This window comes from Ovis canadensis, chromosome 4 (genome assembly GCF_042477335.2).
Source record: "Ovis canadensis isolate MfBH-ARS-UI-01 breed Bighorn chromosome 4, ARS-UI_OviCan_v2, whole genome shotgun sequence".
Lineage (NCBI taxonomy): Eukaryota > Metazoa > Chordata > Mammalia > Artiodactyla > Bovidae > Ovis > Ovis canadensis.
Window position 1 is genome coordinate 109,997,333 of NC_091248.1, and position 20,858 is coordinate 110,018,190.

General features: G+C 40.6%; 1 protein-coding gene across 4 annotated transcripts in view; it reads left to right on the forward strand.

The window, feature by feature from the left end:
* Positions 1-20,858, forward strand: part of MKLN1 (muskelin 1) — a 377,726-nt gene that overhangs the window by 116,609 nt on the left and 240,259 nt on the right. Inside the window, exons 3-4 of one of the 4 annotated variants that reach the window (XM_069588398.1) lie at positions 1,579-1,712; positions 14,669-14,760. The exons of 1 other annotated variant lie outside the window; for it this stretch is intronic. The gene's annotated coding sequence lies outside the window, so the exon portion shown is untranslated. The remainder of the gene's footprint in view (positions 1-1,578; positions 1,713-14,668; positions 14,761-20,858) is intronic. 2 more of the 4 variants (XM_069588395.1, XM_069588393.1) reach the window with 2 other exon arrangements.

Genomic DNA, 20,858 nt, shown 5'->3' on the forward strand with positions numbered 1-20,858 from the left:
AGAGGGACTTAAGATTTGACCGTTGGAGAAGCTTCCCCAAGAATGTGAAAGGCTTATGGAGCAGCGGGTAGGCGGGGTGGGGTGGTGCAGAGGGACGTGGAGTTGGGCCCCTCCAGGTGGAGGGTGCAGCAGTTCAAAGTCACAGAGGCGAGAAAGAACAGGAGGTTCACTGGAGAAGTAACGTGGTTTAGTGTGGCCTAGATTCGAGTATGCAGGGGAATGGGCAAGAACTGACCCTGGAGAGGTGAGCAGGGATCAGATTGTAAAGGTGTAATCCTGAATGTGTATGTAAGAGGGTCTGAATTCTATCTCGAGGCCAATGGGAATGACTAACTGACCTTCTCTGGGGGAAGGATATATCAAATATGTTTTTTAAGGAAGTTTTCTCACTGGTTGTAATCTAAAGATTGGATTCAAAGATGCAAGGAGTGTTACCAAAATGCAAGTCTGTGTGCCTGACTCACAGTGATACCAAACAATACCAAAACTTTGGAGTTTGAAACAGAGAAAGATTTATTATTATTGCAGGACCCTGCAAGGAGATGGGTAGCTCATGCCTGCAAAACCCCCAAACTCCTCAAAAGCTCTCAGCAAAGCCCTTGTCTAGGAAAGGGGAGGGAGGGATGTGGTGAGTTGTTGCAAACTTCTTGGTGTCAGAGCCTCTGTTCTTGAGGTCACATCATAGTCAGGTAATGATGTTTCTGTAAACCTCCACCAAATGAATGTTATTCTCTGTTCTGACAAGAAAGCACCAGATCATGGCACCGGGTCCCATCAATTCATGGCAAATTGCTGGGGGAAAAAGTGGAAACAGTGGCAGATTTTATTTTCTTGGGCTCCAAAATCACTGCGGATGGTAACTGCAGCCATGATATTAAAAAACGCTTACTCCTTGGAAGAAAAGCTATGACAAACCTAGACAGCGTATTAAAAAACAGAGACATCACTTTACTGACAAAGGTGACAGAGTCAAAGCTATGTTTTTTCCAGTAGTCGTGTATGGATGTGAGAGTTGGACCATAAAGAAGGCTGAGTGCCAAATAATTGATGCTTTCAAATTGTGGTGTTGGAGAAGACTCTTGAGAGTCCCTTGGACTGCATGGAGATCAAACCATCAAACTAGTCAGTTCTTAAGGAAATCAACCCTGAATATTCATTGGAACGAATGATGCTGAAGCAGAAACTCCAATACTTTGGCCACCCGATGTGAAGAGCCAACTAATTAGAAAAGACCCTGATGCTGGGAAAGATTGAGGGCAGGAGGAGAAGAGGACAACAGAGGATGAGATGGTTGGATGGCATCACCAACTCAATAGACATGAGTCTGAGCAAGTTCCAGGAGATGGTGAAGGACAGGGAAGCCTGGTGCTGCAGTCCATGAGGTCACAAAGTTGGACACGACTTAGCGACTGAACAACATCAGGTTGCTGCTTGAGACTTGGTTGATTGTGGGCAGGGCCTACTGTGGTGCCAACCAGTGGCTAAGCAGGACCCATTGCTTGGTAACAGAGTACTGGAATAATGGCCCACAGCAGCAGCCACCTGCTAAAGACTGTGTTTGGCTGTGCTTTGTTACAGGCGGACCAGGTTTGGAGGAACTGAAGATGGAAATAATGTGGACCTGAGCCATAGCAGAGGCAATAGGAATGCAAGAAAGATGAGACTGAGAGATACAAAAGCAGTTACCAAGTGACCTTGGTGATTAGCCACAGGTGGGGCCTGCAGAGTTCAGAAAGACTCTCACATTTGGTGGGTGGGGAGAGATGATGGGAGCTGAAGGCTTGCTGGAAGATGATAAGTTCAGGTTGAAGCAGGAACTCAAGATAGAAATGCTGCCATTGACCTGAATACCAGTGGTGGCAGGTCACGGCAACTTAGCCAGCACTGGGGATTCTTCAGGTGTACCCCAAAGGAGTCTTAAAGACAATTCCAGACCCCACTAGCAAGAGAGGATGGGCCTCCTAATACAAGTTTCTACTTAGAAGCCTGGCTTATTAAGACTGAATCTGTGCAAGATTGAGGCTGCAGATGAGAGGTCTTCGGAACCTGCAGCCAAACAAGGCCTGACAAGCTGTTTCCATGGAGATGCGGTGTGCGCAGGAGGGAGTGAGTAGGAGGGCTGATCCACTCCAGAGCCTTGGGTCACAAGGCTGCAGTGGGCTAACAGATAAACAGGAAAAAGGCATAGTCAATCAGAAAAGAATGTTCAAAACTATTGGCGGTTAATTAGAGATATAGTGTCATAATTCTTGATTAACAATTTGAAGGATTAGGGTAAGCCACTTTATGATCCTGCTAGTTATTTCAGGTACCACTTAATGAGGGCACGAGGAAGTGGATGCCAGCTGAGGCCAACTCCAAATGTGCATACACCCATCTTAAGGCTTTCTGCACCCCTGGACTCTAAGTAGCTACATATTATTTCCAAATTTCTGGGGAAACAGGCAGGGATATGGGAAGTTAATTTTTTTTTTCTATTTGCCATGTTGTTGGCACTAATAACTCAGGAAATCTTTGGAGCTCTTTGGGAAACTCAGGTGCTGGCAAAGCCTCAGATTAAATGTTATTATTAAACAATTTGAGGAACATTCTGGACAGAGAGCCAGCAACAGTGGGGACCCACGTGTTTTGTTTTGTTGGGGGGAGGATAGAATATACATAACATGAAGTCAACTATTTTGACCATTTTAGAATATGCTATTCAGTGGCAATAAGTATAGTCATAATCTTGTGTAACCATTACCACTGTCTCTTTGCAAAACTTTACCATCATCCAAAATAATAACTCTGTAACTGTTAAGCAATGATGCCCTTCTGGGCTCCAAATGTTTTTAACAACTTTATTATGCCGTGAAAACTCTGCCTCCCAGTCAGGAGAATAGTGTGACTGCTGCTAATAAGGAAACTAGCTCTGTCTTGGTTTGGTCAGTAGCTTTCAATTTATATCTGGGGTTTTTTGGCTAAAAACTCCTTTAATCCTGTGGGTGAGTCTGTTAAACCTAATCTCTGGAGGGAAGGAGCCTGATTTTTAACCACCTTAATGACTGATGGGACTTGTTAATCTTTATCTCCAAGGTATTCAAATGGCTTGTGGCAGTGCTTATTAAGAAGTCAGCAAAAACTGTCAGGACCACAGGATCTTACAAAGATTCTACTAGAGGCAAACTTTGTTCCAAAAATAGCTGGCAGATGAATTGTCTAGGAACAAGTTCATTTTAAGTGACCAAAAATGATAGTGCCCAAGGAGGATAAGACACGATTCTGACTTGGAACAGTAGATCATGACCGAAAGACCAGAGCTGGAAATTCCAAGTTTCCCACTGTCTTTCTTTCACAAATTAAAACATTTAGTGCGGGTAGGGATAAGCCTTTGTGATTTCCTTTCTTCGTCCACATGATGCTTATCAGACAGGACTCAATCCGGAGTTCACAAACCCAAAGTAGCAATAGCTCTCAAAGCCCAGGCAGATATTTTCCAGATGCATGATGTCAGTCACAAGAAACAGCAGGAGGGGAAAAGAATAGGGAAGATTTAGTGAAAATCACTCCATCATAAATACAATCTAAACCACAAGTCCTATTTGAGGGCCAGTGGTAAGACAAATAGTTTAAAACACTTTGCTATTCCTGGGAGCTACAACTCAGAGGAGGTTAACTGGCTTACTCAGGGTCACCTGGAAAACCAGGAAGAGAGCTAAGATTTAGTACCTTTGTTTCCTGATACCTGTTTTAGTGGTTTATTTTGATCAGGATCTGCTGGTATTCTATGCTTGGCATGCACGAGGGAGATGGTTCTCAGATCTTCTCTGTGAAGTTTTCATTTGGTCAGGGGTGATCTATTGGTAGCTTTACCTCCAAATTCACCTCCAGTTTAGTCTTCATATCATAATTGGTTCAAAACCCAAATTCTGCATAGTTCAGAAAAATGTTATTAGCAGTCTAGAAGAGATTTAATACTCTTAAGATTGCATTAGGGGATGATTTCCAAAATGGTAGTACAGAGAGCTTCACAGACTCACTCCTCAACAAAACAACCATACCTGGTGAAAATTATTTACCATTTAACATTGTTGTTCCATAAAGGGAGATGAAAGCCAAGAAGATCAAAGGCTACCACCCCAATCTGGTGCCTCACTTGTAAAAACAAGGGTATCACTCCATGAGAAGTGGGTCACTGTTCCCTCAGAAGCTCTCAACAAGGGAACAGACTTTATTTGGAAAAGAATGTGGGGAAATTCAAGCTGAAGAGAGTCTTGGAAAACAATGGAGATTTCGGTGATAAGCAGTTAAGGGGGAGTTGGTATCTCTTTGAGAACAACAAGCCTCACTATAGGCCAGTTAATTTTACTAGACAGGACCAGAGAAAAAGACAGCTAAGAAGAGCCCTCCTAGGGTTAGAACAAATCTCAAAGACTGGCCTCAAAAACTACCTCTGCAGAGGGCCTTAAAATTAACTGGATCAGACTGTGTAGCAATGTATGCAACAAGCATTGTTGAAAATCATAGAGTGATTTGCTAGCAACTAATAGAGTCTAATATCTAGGGATCATAACAACAGAGAAAGACAATTTAGGGAGACTGGGGATAGAGACAGTCAAAGAGAACTATGCTAAAACCAACATTATCCCAGGATGACTGTGCATAAGACCAAATATGCATCTTCTGAGGAGCAACATCAGAGGTTTCAAACTGCAGGGAAATAGAATTTACTAAGATAGTTTAGCTCAGTCACGGAAGAAATAAAAAAGCAAATTACAACAATAAGCTCATAAGTTCAAAAATAAACAATAAGGTTGAGAGGATCAGTATCTAGCCTTGCTACAATATATTATCTAAAATGTTCAGTTTTCAACAAAAAACTTATGAGACATGCAAAGAAACAAGAAAGTGTAATGTGACCCAAACAGGAGGAAAAAAGCAGTCAATAGAAACACCCTGTGAGAGGGCTCAGATCCAGGTTAGCAGACAAAGACTTCAAAGCAGCTATTATAAATATATTCAAAGAACAGTAGAAAACCATACTTAAAGAAGCAAAAGAAGGTAGGATAAAAATCTCCCATAAGATAATCAGTAAAGAGATAGAAATTATTATTATTTTTGAAAGAACCTAATGGATGTCCTGAGCTTGAAAATTGTGATAATTAGAAAAAAAAATTCGCTAGAGGAGCTCAATGATATAATTGAACTGGCAGAAGAAAGAATCAGCAAACGAGATAGATAGCTATTATTCGATCTCAAGAACAGAGAGAAAGGAGGATGAAGAAGTAATGAACAGAACTTCAGAGAAATGTGAGAAGCATTAAGTACATCAACATATGTATAATGGGAGTACAGGAGAAAGAAAGGAGCAGAAAAAATAATTTAAAAAGAATGGCTGAAGACTTCTCAACTAATCCCAAGTAGAATAAACCTAGATCCACCTTCAGACACATCATAGTAAAAATGATGAAGGAGAATATTTGGAAAACAGCAAGGATAAACTCATCACAAACAAGGGAATCCAAATAAGACTAATAGCTGACTTCTCACCAGAGACAATGGGGGCTAGAAAGCAGTGAAGTGGCATATTTAAAGTGCTGAGGGGAGGACTTCCCTACCTGCAGATGCGGGGGACACAGGTTTGATCCCTAGTCTGAGAAGATTCCACATGCCCCAGAGCAACTAAGCCCATGCTCCTTGAAGCCAGGGCTCTACAAAACGAGAAACCACTGCAATGAGAAGCCCAGACACTGCAACTAAAGAAAGCCTGCAACAAAGACCTGGCACAGCCAAAAATAAATAAATATTAATATATCTTTATATATATATATATATTTTTTTTAAAGAAGCTAAAGTGCTGAGGGAAAAAATCTTCTCAAATCAGAATCTTTTATCCAAGAAACTATTTCTCAAAAATGAAAGTGAAATAGAGACATTCCCAATAAGCAAAATCTGAGAGAATTAATTGCTAGCTAGAGTCATATGAAACGAGGAAGTTCTTCAAACTGAACACAAGTAATTCCAGTCAGTAATTCAAATCCACACAAAAAACCAAAGAGCACTAGTAAATACAATTATGTAAGAATAAAAGACAGCATATCAATGCATAATTTTTCTCTTTTTTTCTCTTTAATGATCTAGAAAGCAATTGTATAAAAGAACACATTTCACAATGGAGATGGGTGGGAACAAAAAGCTATAGTACAGTAAGAAATGAAACAAGATGGTAACTCGAATCCACAGGAACAAATGAAGAGAACCAGAACTGGTAAATAAGAAGGTGATAAAACAAACCCTATATATAACCTGCTTTCCTTTCTGTTCTTAACTTTTTAAAAAATGACATAAAATTGTATTAATTAATAATTAGAATATGTATTGTTGGGTTTGTAACAAAACTATAAACCAATTAGATCTAACAGATATCTATAAAATGTTCCAACAACCAACAGTAAAGTACACATTCTTTCCACATGAATATGGACTATTCTCCAGGATAGACTATACTATAGGTTATAAAACAACCCTAATATATTTAAGAGGTTTGAAGTTATATAAGGCGTGACTTCTGACCACAATGGAAATAAAGTAGAATCAATAAGACAAGGAAATTTGATAAGTACACAAATATCTGGATGGTAAACAATTTACTCCTAAATAACAAATAGGTCCAAAAAAAACCTGCTAAAGAAATTAGAAAATACTTTGAGATGAGTGAAAATAAAAGCAAAGCATAACAAAACTTATGGAATGTACCGAAGCAGTTCCTAGGAGGAAAGGTACAGCTGTGGATGCTTATGTTGAAGAGAAAAAAAGAAAAGGATCTCAGATCAATAACCTATTCTTCCATTTTTAGAAACTAGAAAAAGAAGAGCAAACTAAATCCAAATCAAGCAGATGGAAGGAAGTAGTAGATTAGAGCAGAAATTAATAAAACAAAAGATAGGAAAAACAATAGAGAAAATGAACAAAACCCAAAGCTGGTTCTTTGAAAAGATCAAAATGACAAACCTTTAGCTAGACTGACCAAGATACAAAGAGAGAAGATTCAGATTACTAAAATCAGAAATAAAAGAGGACATTACTATCAACTCCACAAAAATAAAAAGGATTATACTAACTAGTTTTATATATATCTATATATAAATGATTCATTTTGATGTACACCTGAAAATAACACAACACTGTAATCAACTATACTCCAAAAAATCTTTTTTAAAAACCGTGTGAACCAATCTTAGGACCACATCAGGCATGCCCTACAAAAGCAACCTGGTTTCCTCCCAAAATGGGCGTACCCAGAAGACCCTAAATTGCCTACAAAAACAATAAAAATCAATCACATTTGATACCCTAAAAAAATAAAATCAACAAAGAATTTGAATAAACACTCCTTTAAGGAAGATATACAAAAAAGGCCAATTAACAAGCACATGAAAAGATGCTCAACACCATTAGCCATCAGGGAAACACCAATCAAAACTAAAAGGAGGGCTTCCCTGGTGGTCCAGTGGTTAAGAATCTGCTTTGCACCTCAGAGAGCACTGGTTTGATCCCTGGTCCAAGAAGATCCCACGTGCCGCGGAGCAACTGAGCCTGTGCACCACAACTACTGAGCCTGTGCTCTTGAGCCCTTGTGCCACAACTACTGAAGCCCATGGGCTTCAGAGCCCGTGCTCCACAACAAGAGCCGCTGCAGTGAGAAACCCACATACCGCGATGGAAAGTAGCTCACGCTCTCTGCAACTAGAGAAAGCCTGCACGCAGCAACGAAGACCTAGAGCACCCAAAAATAAAATCAAAACTAAATGAATAAAATAAACGAAAAAAAAACCCCATTTTTTAATCTAAACTGAGATACCTCTTCGTACCCTCTAGGACGGCTATAATCAAAAAGACAGACAATGTTAAGGGTTGGTGAAGATGTGGAGAAATTGGAATATTTATACATTCTGGTGGAAATGTAAAATGGTATGCCGCTTTGGAAATCTGTCTGGCAGCTCCTTAAAAGACTACAACAGAGAGATATTATATAACCTGGCAACTTGTCTCCTACATATACAAGCAAAAGAAATGAAAATATATGTCAGCACAGAAACTGTACATGCATGATCATAGCTGCTGCTGCTGCTATGTTGCTTCAGTTGTGTCCGACTCTGTGCGACCCCCTAGATGGCAGCCCACCAGGCTCCCCTGTCCCTGGGATTCTCCAGGCAAGAACATTGGAATGGGTTACCATTTCCTTCTCCAGTGCATGAAAGTGAAAAGTGAAAGTGAAGTTGCTCAGTCGTGTCCAACTCTTAGCGACCCCATGACTGCAGCCCACCAGGCTCCTCCATCCATGGGATTCTCCAGGCAAGAGTACTGGAGTGGGCTGCCAGCAGCAGTACTCGTAATGGTCTAAAATTAGAAACAATCCAGAGAAGCTGATTCCTGAACTAGAGTCCTGCTTCTCCATTCTTTGGCTATTGAAAATGGTTATGCTTTTCCAGTCTACAAAAAAGAAAGAAAAGGAGGGAGGGAGGAAGGAAGAAAGGAAAAACGGAAGGAAGAAAACAATCCAAATGTCTATCAGCTGATGAATGGTTAAATAAAATATGATATATCCATACAGTGGATGTTATTTGGCCATGAAAAGGAATGAATTACTGCAACATGGATAAACTTTGAACACACCATGCTATGGGAAAAAAGCTTGATTCCATTTATATGAAATATCCAGAAAAGCTACTTTATAGAGACAGAAAATAGAGTAGCGATTGCCTAATTGCTGAGGTTTGATGGAGGAGGTTAGGAGGAAATGCAGAGTGACTGCTAATGGGTACAACATTTCTTTCGGGGGTGATAAAATATTCTAAAATTGACTGTGGTTATGTTTACACAACTCTGTAAATATAATAAAAATATTGAGCGGTATACTTTAAATGGGTGAATTGTATATTATGTGATGTATATCTCAAAAAAGCTGTTAGATATATATATAGAAAGATGGATGAAAGATAGATAGACGAACAAATGGATGGTTGGATGAATAAATGGAGAGATAAAGTATTATTAGGACAAAGGATGAAAGAAAACCTAAATCCAGATTTTGCCCAGATTGTAGAGTCAATACTAATATAATATTTTGTTAATCAGGCTGCACCTAAAATGTTAATACAGAGCTCTCTGTTAAACTGGTCTAGATCTTACAACCAAGTTAAAAGATTTAGAGGACATTTTTTCCTTGCCCTAAGTCCAAACTTGAATCTTGCAGTGTTATCACTCTCCACTGGGTGTGTTGATAAGAGAGCAATCAAGAACGTTGGAGAGAATGGAGAAGAACAAAATAGCTGAACTTTGTAGTGTGAGGGAGAGTTGCCCTCATAAATGGATGATGCTGCCTGGAAGGAGGAAAGAGAGGGAAGGAAGAGGGTAGAGAGAGAAGGAGGAGGATGAGGAAGGACCAGTGACCCTACTCACTGTAAATGTAGATCTCTGCCTACAATCAAGGTACTGTCCCCTCTCGCAGAATAGGAAGGAGAGGATAGAGAGAAGATTGATGTTCCTCTCCTTGATGCTTATAGTCAGAGGAAGGTTCCTGGCCGAGATAAAGAAATGCAGGTAGCAGAGAAGACAGGTCAAACCAAACCTGAGCAGAATACCTTGGTGAGTAAGAATGCATCACAGTGCCATTAAAATCAAAGATCCAGGAGAAGAAGCTGTTCAAGATTTCCAAGGAAGATTTTAACCCATAGGGAAATTGAAGAATTATTAAAGCAATTTATGTTTTATAACAAGGTTACAATCGTTGGTATAAATGAAGCACTTTGCAGATGTTATCAGGTATTTTGGGCAGGGGAAGCCATGAATTTACTATATTAGTGCCTCTGGGTGGTTCTTTTTCAAAGTCTTCTTTTCTCTTCGGGGTGCACTTCTAGTCAGGGTTTACGAAAGTTCTCTTCGTGAAGTATGAGGATGGAGATAAACTTCAAAACTGTACAGGAGAGACACAATCTAGTGACTTGCATTATGGTGCATTGTTTTGTAAAAAGGAAGTGACCTACAGTGACTTTGGTGAAAATAGTCCTTTTCCTTTCTGTTTAGCTCCCAGAGCTGTAACAATTCTTGACCTTTCAGTGCTAGTAAGCAGCCCAAACCCCAAGGGAGGACGTAGTGGGTAGCAGAGGAGCCAGTTATAGCTGAGAGCAATGATTCTCTGCTCAGATTTCCGGCACTCTGGTTTTGGGTTGAAACTTTTGCTTCTCCCTTTTGAACTTTCTTTTCAGCTGCTTTTTTATATGTAACACCTCTGTTAGGGTTACATGACTCTAACCACCGACACTCATCCTGTGCCACCATCCTCCTTACTCTGGAAACTCTGGCCTTCCAGAGAGCATCACCTCAAAGTAACTTATATCTCCAGTTCAGAATTCCAATCATTGTTTGTGCTGTTTTACAGAGGGGTGATTTGTCCATGATTCCTTTGCAAAATTCTGATAGAGAGAAGGAATCAGAATAGTATAATGAACATCCAATATTCATCACCTAGATCAAACAATTGCTAAAAGTTTGCCAGATGTTCTCAAGTTTTCCTTTTTCTTCTTTTTTGCTGAAGTTATTTAAAGCAAGTTATAGAAGCATATGGGGCTTTCCTGGTGGCTCAGATGGTAAAGAACCTGCCTGCAATGCAAGAGATCCAAATTTGATCCCTGGGTTGGGAAGATTCCCTGGAGAAGGGAATGGCAACCCACTCCAGTATTCTTACCTAGAGAATTCCATGGACAGAGGAACCTGGAAGGCTATAATTACGAGGTTACAAAGAGTCAGATACGACTGAGCAACTGATGCTTTCACTTTTCACTCATAGAAATATATATATATATATATAAATATATTTCCCCCTAAATATTTCAACATTCGTCTCTAAATAATATACACATCTTTGTTAGGTACACAGTTCCATTATCACATTTCACACAATTCATATAACTTCTCAATAATATTTAAATACCCACCCACATTCAAATATTCACTATTTGTTCCCAAAATATCTTTTTAAAAATATGTGGTAAAGTATGATAATGTAAGATTTACCATTTTAAAGTATTCATTTCAGTGGGATTAAGTAAATTCACAGTGTGTAATCACCACCACTATTTCCAAAACTTTTTCGCTATGCCAAACAAACTGTATACCCTTTAAGAATGTCTGCCCTTTTTTCCCTCCCCCCACAAATGTCTTTTAAAGATGGCTAACTCAAATGAGGTCCACATATCTCATTTGGTTCTGACGCTTCTTCAGGCTCCTAATCTAGACCTGTCTCATAGCACCACACCCACACGCACTTTCTTTTCATGACTATGACTTCTCAGCCACTCTGGGCAAATTGTTCTACAGAATGTCCCACTTGCTAGGTTTGTCTGATTGTTTCCTCTTGGTGTTGTTAAACTTGTTCTTCTGTCCTCTGTATTTCTTGTAAACTCAAAGTTGGATCTAAAAACTTGAGAAGAATCAGATTAAACAGTTTGGTAAAATTCTCCTTTGGGGAATGCTGTATACTTCCTACTGCCTCGTATTAGACCTACATTATATCTGAATGTCCCACTACTAATGAAACTAATACTGATCACTGGGTGAAGGTGATGATAGCCAGTTTAAAAAATGGGTTTTTAAAAAGAGAGCTTGTCTACTTGTACTGTTTTAAAATGATCATCCCTACTTTGAATGTTCAGATAAAAGGGCTCTGAGTTGTTGCCTGACACCTAGGAGACAGCCTTTATCCTGTGTAAAGGATAAGAAGATTAAGACTGAGGTTTTATCCTCTTTATGGAGTTGATGCAGGAGCTCAAGTTTATCTCTGAGGTTGGTCAATCAGGGCAGAACTTTCTGGAATATGAAGTCTAGCAGAGACGACTTTTTCTCTGAGCCCAGAAAAAGGTACTCTGAAATCAGTCATTAGCCAGAATTTAGCTATGAATAAACAAATCTTTTTGCTAACACGTATTTAAGATAGAACACTTGGGGGAGTTCAGATACAGAAGACTCTTTTATGGCATTTTAAAATAACTCTCCCTTCGCCTTCCATTCCTCCCCCCAACCAAAACCACTTTAGACTCTAGAATAAACAATTAAGGAAGAGCATTTTCTTTGGATGCAGAATAGCCAGATCTTTAGATGTTTCTTGAGTACTGTTCAAATTCAAGAGTGAGGAAAAAGCATGCATCTGTTCTCTTTGGTTGATGTTTACTTCTTATCTTTGAGTTGCTATAAATAACTAATCCATTGAAAATATAAGCAACTAGGTTAAAGGAGTTCATTACTAAAAGTAAGAATTTGGGTCTCTAAGGAAGATGAGTTATTTTAAAATCTCCAGATAAACACTTCGATTTTACAATAGTGAAATACCCAGCCAGTTAAACTGCTCAAGGTTGTCCGGTATTTCTGGATACCCAGAAGGGCTTTTAGGTTACTATTGCTTGTTCGCTTTTTATGTTTGTTTTTGTTATTTGTTTTTCAGCTAGCACAAAAACAAGGGAGTTTTTGGAAATTTTCTGCATAGCAGGAGAGAACTTAATCTTAGGATACTGGCCTAACAATTTTCATTTTACTACTGGAATTAGTAATATCCTTTTTCTTTGTTTATTCTGTAATTTTTAAAGATTTTGGCTTGCAAGTTACCAGTTAGATAGGGGAGGTGGTAAAGGTACTTTTTCTGGGATCTCAGAGTCAGATAGTAATGGACTTACTTGAACCATGTCCAATACTTTAAAAAAGCCTAGAAGACATTGTATATGTATTCACAATAAAGCCTGAACAGATTGACTAAGTAATGCAAAGCTTTTCTCTTTTGTAGGGAGGCAGAGGTCTGGAATATGAGGGATTATGCCACATTGACTCATTATAAAGATTGTGCCTTCACAGTATGAATTTCTGGTTGGTTGTGTGTGTTATCTGTAGGGTAGAGTCTATTGGAAAGAATGTGGGTATGGAGGTAAGGCCAATCAGAATTTAGTTTCTAACAGTAAGACTTGGGCTATTTATTTAACACCTCTGAACTTCAGTTTACTCGTCTGTAAGAAGGGATAATCGTTTCTATTTTTCAGACTATTTGAGGATTTTTAGATAATGTGTGTAAAGCAGTCACCTGGTACCTAATAAATTCTTAGTATATTTTCTTTAGTAGATGAAACTCTTTCAAAGCATATAGCTTTGGGGGGGAAATGAATCTGATCATTGAGATAAGAGGTTGGGAAGCACTCATGTAACAGCTTACATGGTCACACAGATCCCCCCTGAAGAACTCCTGCCAAGTCTGCACAAGGAGTCCACACATCCTTTGTGTTAATCTTGAGGGAGATAGCCTCAGGTCAGTTCCCTAACCATACCTTATCAACATTTCCTTAAGTCCACCTGTTTGCCTGTGGGTGTGTGCTCAGTCGTGTCTGACTTTTTGTGGCCCCATGGACTGTAGCCCAGTTCCTCTGTCAATGGAATTTTCCATGCAAGAATAATGGAGCAGGTTACCATTTCTTTCTCCAGAGGATCTTCCCAACCCAGGGATAGAATCTGCATCTTTTGAATCCCATCATTGACAAGTGGGTTTTACCACTAGCACCACCTGGGAAGCCTTATTTGTCTGCTGGATTCCTCTGTGATTTTAGACATAGCTGTGGTGATAAGCTTCAAGAAGTACCAGGTCTGTACTGGCTATCTAACTGTGTGTGAAAGTTGCTCAGTTGTGTCTCTTTGCAACCCCATGGTCTATACAGTCCATGGAATTCTCCAGGCCAGAATACTGGAGTGGGTAGCCATTTCCTTCTCCAGGATCTAACTGTAGCCAGAGATTTTAGGCGGGAAGACAAAGGAATGGAGTGCCTTGGAGAAAGGGATAGAAGATGAAGTTTTAGAAAATTTTGAGGATCCTTATAGCTTAGTTTGTACCTCTTGAAAATAGGGCAAGAGAATTCTTGAAAAGTACTATGTCAAGACTGATTCTTTCATCTATGCCCTCAGGGACTCTTCCAAAAAAATGGGACTTTCTTCTCTTACCTTTCTACTCTTACCTTTCCTCCCCCTGAATCATGACCAACTTCCAGTTCACCCCTTTATCTATGCACTTTCAAGAGAGGGAGATCAATTGCCCCTTTCGTTAATGGGATCAGGTTTACAGGTAGAAGCTACCTAGCATTTCCTAGGGCTGTTGTCTCAGGCCCCTGCAAAATTTCATTTGGTAGAGCATCAATACAATGATGACCTGTAGAATCCAGCTTTAAAGCTTGGTGTTTTATCGAGCAGGCCACATGAATTTGGTATATCCCGTTTCAAGCTGAATTTATCCCTTGTTATTTTAAAAACTATAACAAGTTGTTTTTTAAAATGTTTTCAATCAGCACATCTTATTTATTGTCCTTAACACCCGAGGCTACTTGAAGAAGGATTTAATTTTCAAAGTCTGGCAAGTAAACAAAAGTTTCCCAATAACATCTTCAGGCAAGCACTAAAAAGCCTCTTTTTTTTTTTTTTTTTAACCACAGTACTTGGTTGGCTCCCCCGTAATTTCATTAGTATTTTATTCAACCAAACCTTGCATAATCACTTTAAAAATATACCTTCAAACACAAAGTTACTTACTGGTTGATTTTTTCTTCATAATTGCCATGTTTAGTAAGAAGGAAAACAGGTTTTAACTGTTGTGCTTTCTGACTAGGGGCTTCACAGGTGGCGCAGTGGGAAAGAATCCGCCTGCCAATGCAAGAGACTCAGATTCGATTTCTGGGTTGGGACGATCCCCTGGAGGAGGTAATGGCAACCCACTCCAATATCTTTTGGCTGGGAAATTCCATGAACAGAGGAGCCTAGTGAGCTACAGTCCATGAGATCACAAAGAGTTGAACATGACTAAGTAAGCACACACATATTATCTGACTAGACCCTAAGCACATAAATTTGAATGGACTATACTGAGGGTTCATATGATAACTATGTTTGGGAGATAGTTATTCACTGTACTCCCAAGAGTATGAAAACCCCCAGAGGGGACTAGTTAGATAAGCAGAGACTCACATGCGTGGCTTTAGCTCTATGGGAATGTCTCAGCTTTAAAAGTAACTCTAGAATTCCACTAAATATGATATTCCCTTATGTTGAGCTTTGTCTCTGCTATCTTCTTTTGTCTTGATCCTCTGAAGCTGTAGACTGAGACTCTTGAAATTCACCCTAGCCTCTCTTCCTACTTGTGACCAGGAGGAGCTACCTGTCTCCCCCTGTGGCAGGAACTGCTATGAGCTCAGCACAAAGTTCAGAAAAAGGATGTATTAGTCAAGATAAGCTAACTGTTATAACAAAGGACTTCAAAATAATGGTTTGGCCCAACGAAAAGCTATTGTTGTTGACTATATGCTAAGTCACTTCAGTCGTGTCTGAGTCTGTGGGACCCCATAGACAGCAGCCCACTAGGCTTCTCTGTCCCTGGGATTCTCCAGGTAGGAATACTGGAGTGGGTTGCCATTTCCTTCTCCAATGCATGAAAATAAAAAGTGAAAGTGAAATCGCTCAGTCATGCCCGACTCTTATCGACTATATAGTATAATATAAACTAGTAGGGGTGGGGATGCAGTGGTAAATCCACGCAGTAATTCACAGACTTCTTCCAACACATGGCTCTAGCTTCCTCTAGGTTCCTCTAGGTTCTCAGAATCCTCTTCATTCAGCCAATGGGTAGGGAGAGAGCCTGCTGTGTATTGCACAGGAGGCTTTCCATGGGCCAGACCTGGAACTGGCATCCAGTTCTTCCACCCATTTTCTATTTGCCAGAACTCTGGCATATGGCTCTGCCCAATTTCAAAAGAGGCTAGGAAGCTTAGTCCAGCTGTGTGCTGAGCTCATAGCAGTTCCTGCCACAGGGGGAGACAGGTAGCTCCTCAGGGCAGGCCAGTGGTTTCAAGCTCATGTATCATCAAAGGTTTGCAAAAGTGTACTGTCCTATTTTTCAGGTTACTTGATGCCTAGACCTACCATTAATACCTTGGTCAGTTCATAGAAAAAATCCGTCCGTATCAGCACCAACTTTGTTACCATCACAAATCAGTTCACACTGCAAACTTACTTGTTTATGTTTAGGACTTCCCAGAGTTTCAGGATACTTGGCCAAGCCGTGCAGAGGTTCTGATTGGAAGTTGCTGACACTTTTGCACTTTGTCCCTCTCGTCAAATGCTTCTCATGACAAAGTCTGGCAAGTAATCCACTTGAAGCCATCTGCAATGTCTAATCCAAACTTTGTCACATGGGACCTATGAGAATAAATGTATTATAAACATTGTAGAATTGTCTCTCATTTCAGTTCAGTTCAGTTGCTCAGTCATGTCTAACTCTTTGCAACCTTATGGACTGCAGCACACCAAGCTTCCCTGTCCATCACCGACTCCCGGAGCTTGCTCAAACTCATGTCCATCGAGTCGGTGATGCCATCCAACAATTTCATCCTCTGTTGTCCCCTTCACCTCTTCAGAAACTATGAAAAACATGTTTTCGTCTTTTCTCAATATATTTTCCACAGTTGTCACGACTCCGTAATTGTCTGCACTCTTGCTTCCTGCTTCTCTCATTAACCAATTTATAAAGGCTATTTCATAGTACAGCCATTTTAGAGACATCCATTTGTCCTAATTTTACTCACAGGCAACTATTGCCACTGAGATTCTAGTTTCCTCCAATTATGTTTGTTCATCTCCTTATATAAAGAGGATGATGACATAGATTGTACGAAGTAATGATAGTAAGAGTCCCGATGTGCACTCTGTTCTGCTTTTCCAGTTGTGGTGTAAGTTTTCACCTCCCCATCAACACTTTTCTCTTGTAATGTAAGCCATGTGTTTGTTGTGTGGCTCATGGGATTAAGGGTGCAGTCTTCATTCATTTCTATATCCATTCATTCTTCCTGAAATATTTACTGAGTTCCTACTATGTGCCAGACAGTGTGCTAGATGGTGGAGTCAGATCAAAGAACAAAATGTATACGGTCCCTACCCTCAGGGAGACACTAAAGGAATATTGATAATAATATAAAATATTGATTATAATTGTAACATTTGTATGGAAAGCTTATTTTCCTTTTAGCATTATGGATAAGATTGAATCATCAATATATTTTTTAAACTGAGGTTTTGTTCCTCTGTAAAAACCAACTTCTTTTCCTTAGGGCATTCATTCATACACTCACTGATAATATTCATTAACATTAATTCATTACATCTCATTATAAAACTACTATTACCAAGCACTCCGCAGTGGCGCAGTGGTAAAGAACCTGCCTGCCAATGCATAAGACACAAGAGATGCGAGTTCAGTCCCTGAGTTGGGAAGATCTCCTGGAGAAGGAAATGGCAACCCACTCCAGTATTCTTCCCTGGAAAATTCCATGGACAGAGAAGCCTAGTGGGCTACAGTCCAGGAGTTCACAAAGAGCTGGACACAACTTAGTAGGCACACATGCATGCTAAGATTTCCAAATACAAAAATAAAAAGACAGTATTTTTGCCCTTAAGGCTCATAGTCCTACAAGCAAACCACACAGTACATTATGATAATTGTCATAATGGGGAAATGTGAAAAGTGCATGAGGCATAGAAAAAGAAAGACCTAGAACTGCAATGGAAATGAACTTGGGCAAACTCTGGGAGACGATGAGGGACAGGGATGCCCGGCATGCTGCAGTCCATGGAGTTACGAAGAGTCAGGCCCAACTTGGTGACTGAATAGCAGAACTGCCTATGTAGGTCAGAGAAGACTTCACAACGAAGGTAGCACTTGGACTGAGGTTTGAAGGGTGAATAAGACATTACTAAGCAGACAGATCAAGGAAGGGCATGAAATGCCTAGCTGACCATCCAAGACTCATGCTCTTCTTCCATAGCATCAAGTGTTCTAGGAGTTGGCCTGACCAGTTTCTAATGCCTTATACTTCTGGGGGAATCAGATGGTTGGTTCTCATTAACTGGATGTGAGCAGAAGTGATGTACATCATTTCTCAGCCAGGATAAGAGTAGGTGTGCCTTTTCTTCCTTCTCTTTCCTAGCTATTATCTTTGGAAGTAAAGGACTCTGAAACTTAGAGGATGGAGCAGCTGCAAAATAGAAGGACCCTGGGTGGAAGGTGGCTTGCCACACTGAACTGTTACATGACTAAGAAATAACTTTCTATTGCATTAATCTATTGACCCTACATAGCTTGTTTGTATAGCAGTGAGCTCTATTTTAATTAATATAAAGTAATACAATATGTGAAAAGACTTACTGATGTGTCTAGCACAGAGTACATGCTCAGTAAGTATTTGAAATTGCAGGGTGCAGACAAATAGACCAGTATAGCCAGAACAGAATACATGATTGGTGAGAGCAAGAGGAGGGCAGCTGAATAGCTAGGCATGGACTGATTTCAAAGAACCTTGAACGTCACGCTAAAGAATTTAGGTTTAATCTTGTGGAAGGAAAGCCAACAAAGAATATTGAAAAGGTGAGAGGCAAGAGCTCCAAGAAACACAACACCCAAGAACCTGCTGTGATTTTCTTTAAATGTAAGGTGGGAATCCTAAGATGAAAGATAAGATTTCAGAACCAGAAGGCACCGTGGTTTAATCCAACCTCATTTAACAAATGAGGAAAGTGAGACCCAGAGAATTTAAGTACCTTTGTCAAGGTCACCCAGCTAAAACTTGGCAGAGCCAGGGACTAGAAGGCTAGTCTCTTATTTCCGGCCCTACAGCATTGCTCTTTCCACTGTGCCACAGTGCTTCAAAGCAGTGGAGACCAGCTGGTGTGCCTGTGCTTTCAGTCCCCTAATGAAGACATTGGGGATTTGGAGGCTGGGTATTTACCATGGAAGGCTGTCTTCTCTGTAATTCCTCATCTGGTTTGAACCACTATTTTGGAAAAGGTCCATTTTTCAGCATCAGATTTCCCTAGAGGACAATTGGGAATGTGCTCAGTGGCCTGTGGGGTGCCCTTGCACTTTCTGAGCTTTTGTTGGGAGGTTGAGAAGAAAGTAACAGTGGTTTGAGCTCCTGGAAATGCTCCTGGTCCTTAGGCATCTGGGGAGTAGTTGGCCCTCTCAGTTGGCTGTGGTTTAGCCTGCCAGCTGACTGTCCTCCAGGGGTCACATCAAAACATCTTCTTCAGCTTGTCTCTTTAAAGGGTCAGCCCCTATGACTGGCATTTTAATATCATTTTCTGTTCATCAGTTCAGTACTTCTGGTTTTCATATACTGCTAAGCCGATTCATTATTCATCATAATTGTTCTTACTCCATGTGCTACCCAGAGCAATATGACATACATTTGTTTGTTTTTTTAATAGCAAGTGAATGCCAAAGGACAACTATGATGAGGCCTGTCTCAGGGAAGCATGACATGTGATCTGACCTAAGGAGGATTGGGTATTATTGAATTATTTTACAACTGGGGGAATCCAGAGCACAAGCTGGGGGGCAGGGAAGGCCATTTGTCCAAAAGTCCCCAAGAAAACTGGGGAAAAATACATTTCTTGATTTTTTTTGGCCGAGCATCTTTTTGTAATTTCCTTGCTCCTTGTCCTTTGGTTGTGTCCCGGTTTCCTCCCTTGTACTGATAGATTAAGGTTAGGATGATAGATCAAATGGTTAGGATGAAGTATTAAGATGGATAAGATTGCTGCCTCAGTCCCTGAGGAGCACCTTGGTGGCACCTGAAGACAATATCTTATGCAGTGGAAAATGCTTGAGCTTTGAAGTCAGAGAGACATCAGCCACTCTTTAGCTGTGAGACTTTGGCAAATTCTTAACCTCTCTGAGCCTCAGTTTCTTTTTCTGTGAGATGGGAAAATAATGTAAAATATGGAGGTGGTTTTAGGGATTAAATAAGTGAACATACGTAAAACATGTCTTAGTGCTGGGCACGTAGCTGGCTCTTAACAAGTATTATTTCCTTTTTCAAGTTTCTGAGAAGTTCCCATTCTTTCCCCCAATCCTTATCCTGGGTTCTGGTCAACTGGTAAAATGAAACAAAAGAGTGAGCAGATGGAGACCAAAATGCCACTTCGACTGTTGATAAAGGCTGTTTATTGTAAGAGATAATGATTACTAAATACTAAATGAGTTAGGTCAACTTCTTTACCCAGTCACAAGTAAAATTTGACCACGATAGGACCTCTCACGCTGGGAGTAGCAGTGGGAGCAGGAAGGGGACCCTGCCCCTGGAGGAGTAAATTAAGGTGATATCCTCACTGTGGGCTGAACCTGCCATGTGTACTTTGCAATTCACAAAGCAGATTAAGCCCCTCCCCTAAGGAGGAGGAATAAGAGAGGGGCAGACAGAGGCCATGGAGAAGGCAATGGCACCTCACTCCAGTACTCTTGCCTGGAAAATCCCATGGATGGAGGAGCTTGGTGGGCTGCAGTCCATGGGGTCCCTGAGTCAGACATGACTGAGCGACTTCACTTTCACGCATTGGAGAAGGAAATGGCAACCCACTCTAGTGTTCTTGACTGGAGAATCCCAGGGACGGGGGAGCCTGGTGGGCTGCCATCTATGGGGTCGCACAGAGTCGGACACGACTGAAGCGACTTAGCAGCAGCAGCAGCAGCAGACAGAGGCCAGGAGAGTCAAATGTCCACAAGGACGGAATCCTCAGAAGCATCTCCCTCAGTGTCTCCCTTCTCTTGACCCCCTCCTCTCATTTTGTACTACTTCTTAGCCACACTGCTCATGAAGAACACAGCTATCAGTGCATCACTGTGGGTAGCCTCACAGTACAAATATTGGGAGAAAGGTAGGGGAGAAAAAGGGGGATATTGAGTTGAATCATTGGGAGAGAAAGAGAGGTGGCCACATAAATCCAGAAAGAGTAGCCTAAATTTAGAATTGGGA